Source organism: Ornithorhynchus anatinus, chromosome 10 (genome assembly GCF_004115215.2).
Source record: "Ornithorhynchus anatinus isolate Pmale09 chromosome 10, mOrnAna1.pri.v4, whole genome shotgun sequence".
In the NCBI taxonomy this organism is placed as follows: Eukaryota; Metazoa; Chordata; class Mammalia; order Monotremata; family Ornithorhynchidae; genus Ornithorhynchus; species Ornithorhynchus anatinus.
The window spans coordinates 33,181,324-33,192,907 of record NC_041737.1 but is presented as its reverse complement, the minus strand read 5'-3'; positions in this window follow the sequence as shown (position 1 = coordinate 33,192,907).

Genomic DNA, 11,584 nt, shown 5'->3' with positions numbered 1-11,584 from the left:
TAATCTTTTCCCCTGGACTAAACTTTTCCCCTGCCTAACCTTATCCCCTAGCCTAACCTTTTCCACTAACCTAACTTTTCACCTTGCCTAACCTTTTCACCTAGCCTAAGCTTTTCCCCTAACCTAAACCTTTCACCCTGAACCTTTCACGCTGACTAACCTTGTCCCCTAGCCTAACCTTTTCCCCTGGCCTAACCTTTTCCCTGGACTGACCTTTTCTCCTAGCCATACCTTTCCCCCCTAGCCTAACCTTTCCCTTACCTAATCTTTCCCCTGGTCTAACCCTTTCCCCTGGCTTATCCATTTTCCATAGCCTAAGCCCTTCCCTGGCCTAACCTTTCCCCCTAGCCTAAACATTTCCCCAAGACTAACCTTTTCCCCTAACCTAAAATTTTCTCTTTGCATAACCTTTTCCCTTAGCCTAACCATTTCACCTAGCCAAATCTTTCCCCTTGCCTAATCTTTTCCAATGGCCTTTCCCTTTCCTTGGCCTAACATTTTCCCTTAGCCAAATCTTTTATCCTAACTTAAACTTTACACCTTGCCTAACCTTTCCCCCAGACTAACCTTTCCCCTAGCCTTACCTTCTCCCTGGCCTAACCTTTTCCCAGGACTGACCTTTTCTCCTAGTCATACCTTTTCACCCTAGCCTAACCTTTCCCTTACCTAATCTTTCCCCTGGTCTAACCCATTCCCCTGGCTTATCCATTTTCCATAGCCCAAGCCCTTCCCTGGTCTACTCTTTTCCCCTAGCCTAAGCTTTTCCCCTAGCCTAAGCTTTTCCCCTAGCCTAATCTTTACCCCTAGACAAATCTTTCCCCTTGGCTAACCTTTTCCAATGGCCTATCTCTTTTCCTGGCCTAACATTTTCCCTTAGCCGAATCTTTTCCACTAATGTAAACCTTACACCTTTAGGTCTTTGCCTTGCAGGTTGGGCCACAACACTTATGGTTCCAGTTTGGCCACCCTAGACTTTGCCTTGCGGGTTAGGCCCCAAACACTTTTGGTACCAGTTTGGCACCCCATAGATTTTCCTTGCAGGTTTGGCACAAACCATTTTGGTTCCAGTTTGGGCCCCCTAGAGTTTTTCTTGCATGTTTGGCCCCGAACCTTTTTCATTCAGATTTGTCTCTGAAACATTTTGGTTCCAATTTGGGCCCCACAGTCTTTGCCTTACAGGTTTGTCCCCCCAGCCTTTGCCTTGCAGGTATGCCTCCTTGTCTGCCAAAGCCTGCCTGGCCCAAACTGGAATGAGAAGGGTTTGGGGCCCAACCTGCAATGCAGAGGTTGGGGGGCCCACACTGGAACGAAAAGAGTTCAGGGCCAAGCCAGCAAGACAAAGTGTGTGGGACCTTAACTGAAACGAAATGGGTTTGGGGCCTATCCTGCAAGGCAAAGGCTGGAGGACCCAAACTGGAACGAAAAGCATTCGAGACCAACCTGCAAGGCAAACCTGAATGAAAAGAGTTCGTGGCCAAACCAGCCAGGCAAATTTTAGGGGTCCCAAACTGGAACCATAAGGGTTCAGGGCCAAAACTGCTAGGCAAAGGCTGTGGGGGCAAAACTCCAAGGCACAGGCTGCGTGGCACAAACTGGAATGAAAATGGTTTGGGGCTGAACCTGCCAGGCAAACTCTGGGGGGTGCCAAACTGGAACGAAAAGTGTTGGGGACCAAACCTGCAAGGCACGGGCTGCGGGGCCCAGACCTGAACAAAATGGGTTCAGGGCCAAACCTACAAGGCAAACTCTACGGTGCCCAAACTGGAACCCAAAGTGTTCCGGCCAAACCTGCAAGGCAAAGGCTGCAGGTCCCAACGTGGAACCAAAAGGGTTCAGGGCCAAACCTGCAAGGCAAACTCTGGGGGGGCCAACCTGGAACATAAAGGTTTGGGGGCCAAATCTGAAAGGCAAAGTCTGCGGGGCTCAAACCTCAACGAAAAGGGTTTGGGGCCAAACCTGCAAGGCAAACTATAGGGGGTCCACACTAAAACTAAAAGGGTTCAGGGCCAAACCAGCAAGGCAAAGGCTGCGAGGCCCAAAGTGGAACCAAAAGGGTTCAGGGCCAAACTGCAAAGCAAAGACTGTGGGGCCCAAACCTGAATGAAAAGTGTTTGGGGCCAAACCTCAAGATTAATGCTGCGGGACCCAATTCGAAACAAAATGGGTTTGGGGCCAATCCTGGAAGGCAAATTCTGGAGGGGCAAACTGGAACAAAAATGGTGCGTGGCTTAGTGGAAAGAGCATGGGCTTGGGAGCCAGAGGTCGTAGGTTCTAATCCTGGCTTCGCCATTTGTCAGCTGTGTGACCTTGGGCAAGTCACTTACATAATAATAATAATAATAATGTTGGTATTTGTTAAGCGCTTACTATGTGCAGAGCACTTTTCTAAGAGCTGAGGTAGACATAGGGGAATCAGGTTGTCCCATATGGGGCTCACAGTCTTAATCCCCATTTTACAGATGAGTGAACTGAGGCCCAGAGAAGTTAAGTGACTTGCCCATAGTCACACAGCTGACAAGTGGCAGAGCTGGGATTCGAACTCATGACCTCTGACTCCAAAGCCCAGGCTCTTTCCACTGAGCCACGCTGCTTCTCTATCTCTGTGCCCCAGTTCCCTCATCTATAAAATGGGGATGATGACCTTGTATCTATCCCAGCGCTTAGAACAGTGCTTGGCACATAGTAAGCGCTTAAACAAATACCAACATTATTATTAGAGAAGCAGCATGGCTCAATGGAATGAGCCTGAGCTTGGGAGTCAGAGGTCACGGGTTTGAATCCCAGCTTTGCTACTTGTCAGCTGTGTGACTGTGGGCAAGTCACTTAACTTCTCTGGGCCTCAGTTCCCTCATCTGTAAAATGGGGATGAAGACTTTGAGCCTCACATGGGACAACCTGATTGCCCTGTATCTCCCCCAGCACTTAGAACAGTGCTCTGCACATAGCACTTAACAAATACCAACATTTTTATTATTATTACTGGGGGTCATACCTGCAATAGGTATGCAATAGGGCTGCGGGGCCCCAAATGGAACCAAAATGTTTGGGGCCCAACCTGCAAAGCAAAGAATGCGGGGCCCAAATTGAAACGGAAAGGGTTTGGGGCCAAACCTGCATTGCAAAAGCCACGAAAACAAAACCAGAATGAAAAGGGTTCGGGGGCAAACCTGAAAGGCAAACTCTAGGGTGCCCAAACTGGAACCAAAAGTGTTCAGGGCCCAACCTGCAAGGCTAAGGCTGCAGGGCCCAAACTGAAACGAAAGGGGTTCGGGGCCAAACCTGCAAGGCAAAGGCTGGGGGACCCAAACTGGAACCAAAAGCCTTTGGGGACTGATCTGCAAGGCAAAGGCTGCGGGACCAAAACTGGAACCAACAGTGTTCCGGGCCCAACCTGCATGGCAAAGTCTGCAGGACCCAAACTGGAACGAGAAGAGTTAGGGGCCAAAGCTGCAAGGCAAAGGATGGTGGGGAGGTAAACCTGCAAGAGAAAAGTGGGACGGCCAAACTGGAACGAAAAGTGTTCGAGCCAAAGCTGCAAGGCAAGAGCAGGGGTTCTAAACTGGAAGGAAAAGCATTCGGGACCAAACCTGCAAGGCAAAAGCGGGGAGGCCCAAACTGGAATGAAAAGGGTTCAGGGCCAAACCTGCAAGGCAAGAGCAGACGGACCCAATCTGGAATGAAAAGGGTTTGGGGCCAAATCTGCAAGCCAAAAGCTGGGGGTGCCCAAACTGGAACGAAAATAGTTCTGGGTCAAACCTGCAAGGCAAAGATTTCAGGACCCAAACTGGAACGAAAATGGTTTAGGGCCAAACCTGCAAGGCAAAGACTGCAGGCCCAAACTAGAATGAAAAGGGTTGTGGGCCAAACCTGTAAGGGAAAAGGCAAGGGGGTGGGCAAACTGGAAGGCAAAAACTGGGGGACCCAAACTGGAACAAAAAATGTTCGGGGCAAAGCCTGCAAGGCAAAGGCTGGGTGGGAAAATCTGGAGGGCAAAGGTTCTGGAGCCCAAACTACAATGAAAAGTGTTTGGCACCAAACTTGCAATGCAAAGTCTGGGGGGGCCCAAACTGGAATGAAAAGGGTTCTGGGCCCAACCTGCAAGACAAAGGCTGGGGGGGAAACCTGCAAGGCAAAAGCTGCAGAGCCTAAAACTGGAACGACAAAGATTCGGGTCCAACTTGCAAGGCAAAGATCGCGGGGACCAAACCGGAATGGAAAGCATTTGGGACCAAACCCGTAAGGCAAAATCTGCGGGGCCCAAACAGGAATGAAAAGTGTTTGGGGCCAAAGACATTGCCTGCAAGGCAATGCCTGGGTGGACAAATCTGGAAGTCAAATGCTGGGGGGCCCAAAATGGAACGAGAAGAGTTCTGGGCCAAACCTGCAACGCAAAGGCTGGGGAGGCATAACTTGAAATGTTTGGGGCCAAACCTGCAAGACAAAGGCTGGTGGGTCAAAACTGGAATGAAAAGGGTTTGGGTCCAAACCTACAAGGCATAGGCTGGGGGGCGCAAACTGGAATGAAAAGGGTTTGGGGCCAGACCTGCAAGGCAAAGTCTGGGTGACAAAACTGGAAAAATAAGGGTTTGGGGCCAAAATTTCAAGACACAGGCTGGGGGTGCAAAATTGGAAGGCAAAAACTAGGGACCCAAACTGGAACAAAAAGTGTGCAGGAACAGGCCTGCTAGGCGAAGGCCGAGGGTGGGGGCAAATCTGAAAGGCAAAGACGAGGGACCCAACCTCAAACGAGAAGGATTTGGGGCCAGACTGGGAAGGCAAAGGCGGAGGGCCAGGCTGGGAAGGCAAAAGCAGGAGGCGGGGGAAACCTGGTACAAAATGGGTTCGGGGCTAGGCCTGGAAGGCAAAGGTGGGAGTGCCCAAACTGGAAGGCAAAGGCGGGGACAAAACTTGGAAGACAAAGGCAGGGGGGCCCAACCTGGTACGAGAAGAGTTCGGGACCAGTGATGGAAGGCAAAGGCGGCGGGGTTGGGGGGGCAACCTGCAATGAGAAACGTTCAGAGCCAGGCCTGGAAGACAAAGGCTGGGGACCCAATCTGGAATGCAAAGCCTTCGGGGCCAGGTCTGGAAGGCAAAGGCGGCAGTGCCAAACATGGAACAAGAAGGCTTCAGGCCAGGCTGGGAAGGCAGAGGCGGTGGTGGGGGAACACACTTGCAACGCAACGGCTTCGAGGCCAGGCCGGGATGGCAAAGGTGGGGGAGCCAAAACTGGAACACAAAGGGTTTGGAGCCAAACCTGGAAGGCAAAGGCAAGGAGGGCGGGGGAGCAAACCTGGAAAGAGAAGTGTTTGTGGCCAGGCCTGGAAGGCACAGGGGTCCAACCAGGAATGAGAAGTGCTAGGGGCCGCCTGGAAGGCAAATGCGGGAGTGTCCCAACCTCGAACAAGAAGGGTTTGGGGCCAGGCCTGGAAGGCAAAGGCGGGGGGCCAGGCCGGTAAGGCAAAGGTGGGATGCAGGGCGGTGGGGGGGGGGGCAACCTGGAATGAGAAGTGATCGGGGAAAGACCTGGAAGGCAAAGGAGGGGGGTCCAAACTGAAAGATAAAAGTGGGGGGGGGGGGGCAACCTGGTACGAGAAGGGTTCAGGACCAGGCTTGGAAGACAAAGGCAGAGGGGGCCTAGCCTGGAACGAGAAAGCTTCACGGCCAGGCCTGGAAGGCAAAGGCGGGGGAACCAAACCTGGAACCTGAAGGGTTCAGGGTGAGGCCTGGAAATTAAAGGCAGGGGGCGCCCAACCTGGAAGAAGAAGTATTCGGGGCCTGGTCGGGAAGGCAAAGACAGGGGGATAAACCTGGAATGAGAAGGGTTCAGGGCCAGGCCTGTAAGGAAAAGGACGGGGAGGTCCAACTTGGAAGGCAAAGGCTGGGAGGCCAAACCTGGAATGCAAAGGCTTCAGGGCCAAGTTGGGAAGGCAAAGACTGGTGTGGGAGTCAAAGGCAGGGTGGCCAAACCTGGAACAAGAAGGGCTAGGGGCCTGGGCCTGGAAGGCAAAGGTGGGAGAGCCAAACATGGAATGCAAAGGCCTTGGTGCCAGGCCAGGAATGCATACATTAGGCAAGATGTAAAGTTTAGTTTAGGGGATATGTTAGGCTAGGGAAAGGGATAGGCCAGGGGAAAATGTTACGCCATGGGAAAAGTTTAAGTCGGGGAATAGGTTAGGCCAGGAGGAAAGGTTAGGCCAGGGGAAAGGTAAGCCTCTGGGAAAAGGTTAGGCTAGGTTTAAAGGGTTGGTTAGGTGAAAAGCAGGTTAGACTAGGTGTAAAGGTTAGGTTCGGGGAAAGGCTTAGGCTAGGGAAAAAGGTTAGGCTAAGATAAAAGGTTAGGCTAGGGTAAAAGGTTAAGCTAGGGGAAAAAATTAAGCTCGGGGAAAAGGTTAGGCTAGGGGAAAAGATTAGGCTAGAGAAAAAAGGTTAAACCAGGAAAAAGCTTAAGTCATGGAAAAGATTAGGCTAGGGAAAAGGTTAGAGTAGAGGATAAGGTTAGGGTAGGGGAAAAGCTTAGGCCAGAGAAAAGTTTAGGCCAGGGAAAAGGAAAGGCCGGGGGAAAGCTTAGGCTAGGGTAAAAGGTTAGGATAGGGGAAAAGGTTAGACTAGTGAAAAAGGTTAGGCTATGGAAAATGGCTGGTTTAGGGAAAAAGGTTAGGTCAGGGAAAAGGTTGGGCTATGGTAAACTGTGAGGCTAGGGGAAAAAGTTACGCTAGGGGAAAAGGTGAGGCTAGGTGAAAAGGTTAGGACAGGGAGAAAGTTAGGCTAGGGGAAAAGGTTAGTCTCGGGAAAATGTTTAGGCTAAGGGAAAAGGTTAGACTATGGGAAATGGATAAGCTAGGGGAAAAGATTAGTCCAGGGGAAAGATTAGGCAAGGGATAGGTTAGGCTAGGGGAAATGTTTAGGTTAGGGGAAAAGGTTAGGTCAGGGAAAAGGATAGGCTATGGTAAATGGTTAGGGTAGGGCAAAAGGTTAGACAAGGGCAAAGGTTAGGCTATGGAAAAAGATTAGACAAGGTGTAAAGTTTATGTTAGAAGAAAGGTTAGGCTAGGGAAAAGGATAGGCCAGGTGAAAAGGTTAGACCATGGGAAAAGTTTAAGTTGGGGAATAGGTTATGCTAGGGGAAAAGGTTAGGCCAAGGAGAAAGGTTAGGCCGGAGGAAAGGATTAGGCTGGGTGTAAAGTTTAGCTTAGGGGGAAAAGCAAATTAGGCTAGGTGTAAAAGTTAGGTTAGGGGAAAAGCTTGGGCTGGGGAAAAGGGTTAGGCTAGGGTAAAATGTTAGGCTATGGGAAAAGGTTAGGCTGGGGGAAAAGGTTAGGCCGGGGGAAAGGTTAGGCCAGGGGGAAAGGTTAGGCCAGGGGCAAAGGTAGGTCCAGGGGAAAAGGTTAGGCCAGGGAAAAAGGTTAGGCCAGGGAAAAAGGTTAGGCCAGGGGAGAGATTAGGCAAGGGAAGGGTTAGGATAGGGGAAAACATTAGGCTAGGGGAAAATGTTAGGCAAAGGGAAAACTTTAAGACAGGGGAAATCTTTAAGCTAGGGGAAAGGTTAGGCTGGGAAACAGCTTAAGCCAGGGGAATAGGTTATGTCAGGGAAACTCATAGGCCAAGGGAAAAGGTTAGGTTAGACAAAACCATTAGGCTATGTGAAAGTTAGGCTAGGGGAAAATATTAAGCTAATGGAAAAGGTTAGGTTAGGGGGAAAGGTTAAGCTAGAGAAAAGTTTGGGCCAGGGGAAAAGTTTAGTCTAGGATAAAAGGTTAGTCTAGGAGAAAATGTTAAGCCAAGAGAAAAGTTTAGGCTAGGCAAAAACGTTAGGCTGGGGACGGGTTAGGCTTGGGGAAAAGGTTAGGCCAGACAAAAAAAAGTTAGGCTAGGGGAAAAGTTTAGGCAAGGGGAAATGTTTAGGCACAGGGAAAAGGTTAGGTTAGGGGTAAAGGTTAGGCCAGGGGAAAAGGCTAGACCAGGGGAAAAGGTTAGGCCAAGGAGAAGGTTAGGTCAGTGAAAGGATAGACAAGGGAAAAGTTTAGGCTAGGGGAAAAGGTTAGGCTAGGATAAAGGTTAGACTAGGGGTCAAGATATTCTATGGGAACAGGTTAAGCCAGTGGAAAAGGTTAGGCTAGGGAGAAGGTTAGGTCAGTGAAAGGTTAGTCCAAGGGAAAGGTTTAGGCTAGGGAAAAAGGTTACGAGAGGGAAAAAAGTCAGGCTAGGGGGAAAATGTTAGGCTAGGGGAAAAATTAGGCTATGGGAAACCTTAGGTTAGGGGAAAATATTAGGCTAAGGGAGAATGTTGGAGAAGGGGGAATAGGAGGGGGAAAAGGTAAGTCGAGGGGAAAAGCATAGGCTAGGGTAAACTTTTAGTCTAGGGGAAAAGGTTAGGCCAGGGAGAAGGTTAGGCCAAGGGAAAAGGTTAGGTCATGGGAAACGATAGGCCAAGGGAAAAAGATAGGCTAGGGGAAAACGTTAGGTTGGGGAAACATTTAGGCTAGGGTCAGGTTAGGCCATGGGAAAAGGTAAGGCCAAGGGAAGAAGTCAGACCAGGGGAAGAGGTTAGGTTTAGGGTGGGGGAATAGGTTAGGCTGGGGCAATAGGTTAGGCTAGGGGAAAACGTTAGACTAAGGGAATAGTTTAAGCTAAGGGAAAACGTTAGGTGAGCGGAAAAGTTTAGGCTAGGGGAATAAGGCTAGGCCAGGTGAAAACGTTAGATGAGGGGAAAAGTTAAGGCTAGGGGGAAGTTAAGGCTAGCAGAACAGTTTAGGCCAGGGTGAAGTTTAGGCTAGCAGAAAAACTTAGGCTAGGTGAAGAGGTTAGGCTAGGTGAAAGAGTAGCATGGGGAAAGAGTAGGCTAGGGGAAAGGTTAGGCTAGGGGATAACATTAGGCTAGGTGAAAAGGTTAGGCGAGGGGAAAACCTTAGGCTAGAGGAAAAGGTTAGGACACGGAGAGGTTTAGGCCAGGGAAAAAGGGTTAGGTCAGGGATAAGGTTAGGCGAGGGGAAAAGTTTAAGCTAGGATAAATATTAAGCTACCAGTCAGGTTAGGCTATGGAAAAAGGTTAGGCCAGGGGAAGAGGTTAGGCTAGGGGAAAACGTTAGGCTAGGGGAAAACAGTAGGCTAAGTGAAAAGGTAAATGGTTAGGCCAGGGAAAAAGGTAATGCGAGAAGAAAAGGTTAGACTACTGGAAAGCCTTAGACTAGGGGAAAAGTTACGCTGGGGGAAATGTTTAGGCCAGAGGAAAAGGTTAGGCAATGGGAAAAGCTTAGGTTAAGTAAAAGGATAGGCCAAGGAAAAGTTTAGTCTACGCAAAAACGTTAAGCTAGGGAAAAGGTTAGGCTAGGGGTCAGGTTAGGCTATGGCAAAAACTTAGGCCAGGGGAAGAGGATAGGCTATGGAAAAAGAGTATGCTGGAGGAAATATTTAGGCTAAGGGGAAAGGTTAGGCTAAGCTAAAATATTAGGCTGGGGAAAGGTTAGGCCTGGCAAAAATGATAGGGTAGGGGGAAAGGTTAGGAAGGGGAAACCTGGAACGAGAAGGATTCGGGGAGAGACCTGGAAGGCAAGGGCATGGCGGCCCAACCTGGAGGAGAAAGGCAGGGGTGACCAACCTGGAATGATAAGGGTTAGGGACCATGGCTGGAAGGTAAAGGCTGGGGGGTCCAACCAAGATAGAGAGGGGTTTGGGGCCAGACCTGGAAGGAAAATGTGGGGGCACCAAACCTGGAACGAGAAGTGTTCGTGGCCAGGACTGGAAGGCAAAGCCGAGGGGACCCAACCTGGAACGAGATAGGTTCGGTGCCAGGCCTGGGAGGCAAAGGCAGGGGGAGCAAAACTAGAACAAGAATGGTTGGGAGCCAGACCTGTAAGGCAAAGGTGGGGGGGCCCAACCTGGAAGGCAAAGGCAGGGGGTTCAAACCTAGAAGGCAAAGGCGGGGCGGGGGGCAACCTTGAATGAGAAGGGCTCAGGTCCAGGGCTGTAGGGAAAAGGCAGGGGGCAGGGTCAAAAAGGGTCAAACCTGGAACAAGAAGTTTTCGGGGCCTGGCCTGGAAGGCAAAGGCAGGGAGGTCCAACCTGGAACAAGCAGGGTTCGGCGCCAGGCCTGGAAGGCAAAAGTGCTGGGGCCAAACCTGGAACGAGAAGCATTCAGGGACAGACCTGGAAGGCAAACGTGGGGGGGGGGGTCCAACCTGTAAGGCAAAGGTGGGAGGCCCAAACCTAGAATGAGAAGGGTTCGGGACAAGGCTGTAAAGGCAAAGGCAGGGGGAATAAATTGGGAAAGAGCAGAGCTTGGTGCCAGGCCAGGGAGGCAAAGGCAAGGGGGGCAAACCTGGAACGTGAATTATTCGGGTCCATACCAGGAAGGCAAAGGCTGGGAGGGACGGGGGGCCAACCTGGAATGCGAAGGTTTTGGGGCCAGGTTAGGAAAGCAAAGGCTGGGAGGCCAAACATGGAACTAGAAGGATTTGGGATCAGTCTGGGAAGGCAAAGGTGTGGGGGCCAAAGCAGTAACGAGAAGGGTTCAGGCCAGGCCTGGAAGGCAAAGGAGCTGGGGCCAAACCTGGAATGAGAAGGGTTCGGGGCCAGGCCTGGAAGGAAAATGCGTGGGGACCAAACCTGGAACGAGAAGGTTTTGTGGCCCGCCTGGAAGGCAAAGTCGGGGGGTCCCAACCTGTAACGAGATGGGTTTGGGCAGGGACTGGAAGGCAAAGGTGGGGGTGGGGGGACAAGCTGGAAGGCAAAAGCTGGGGGTAGGGGGCAAACTGGAATGAGTAGTATTCAGCGCCAGGCCTGAAAGGCAAAGGCAGGTGGCTCAACTTGGAGCGAGAAGGGTTCGGGACCAGGCCAGGAAGGCAAAGGCCGGGGAGCCCAACCCCGACCATGAAGGGTTTGGGGATAGCCCGGGAAGACAAAGGCACTGGGGGGCCCAATGTGGAACGAGAAGGCTTTGGGTCCAAGCCTTGAAGGCAAATGCGGGGGGCCCAATCTGGAACGAGAAGTGTTCAGGGACAGGCCTCGAAGGTGAAGGCTGGGGTGGCCAAACTGGAACGAGAAGGCTTCGGGGCCAGGCTGGGAAGGGAAAGGCATTTGGTGGGGGACACACATACCTGCATGTGAAGGCTTTGGGGCCAGGCCTGGAAGACAAATGCAGCAGTGACAGACCTGGAAAAAGAAGGGTTCAGGGACATGCCTGGAAGGCAAAGGCACAAGGGCCCCAACCTGGAACAATAAGGGTTCGGGGCCAGGCCAGGAAGGCAAAAGCAGGGGGAGTCCAAACTAGATCGAGAAGGGTTCAGAGCCAGGCCTGGAAGGTAAAGGCAGGGGGACCAAACCTGAAACCAGAAGGGTTTGGGGCCAGGCCTGGAAGTCATAGGCAGCGGGGGGGGGGGGGGGGCAACCTGGAATGAGAAGGGTTTGGAGCCAGGCCTGGAAGGCAAAGGTGGGGATGTCCAAACTGGAAGGCAAAGACTGCGGGAGGGCAGCAAACCTGGAAGGCAAAGGCAGCAGGGCCCAACCTGGTAAGAGAAGGGTTTGTGACCAGGCCTGGAAGGCATAGGCAGGGGGACCAAACCTGGAACAAGATGGGTTCTAGGCCAGG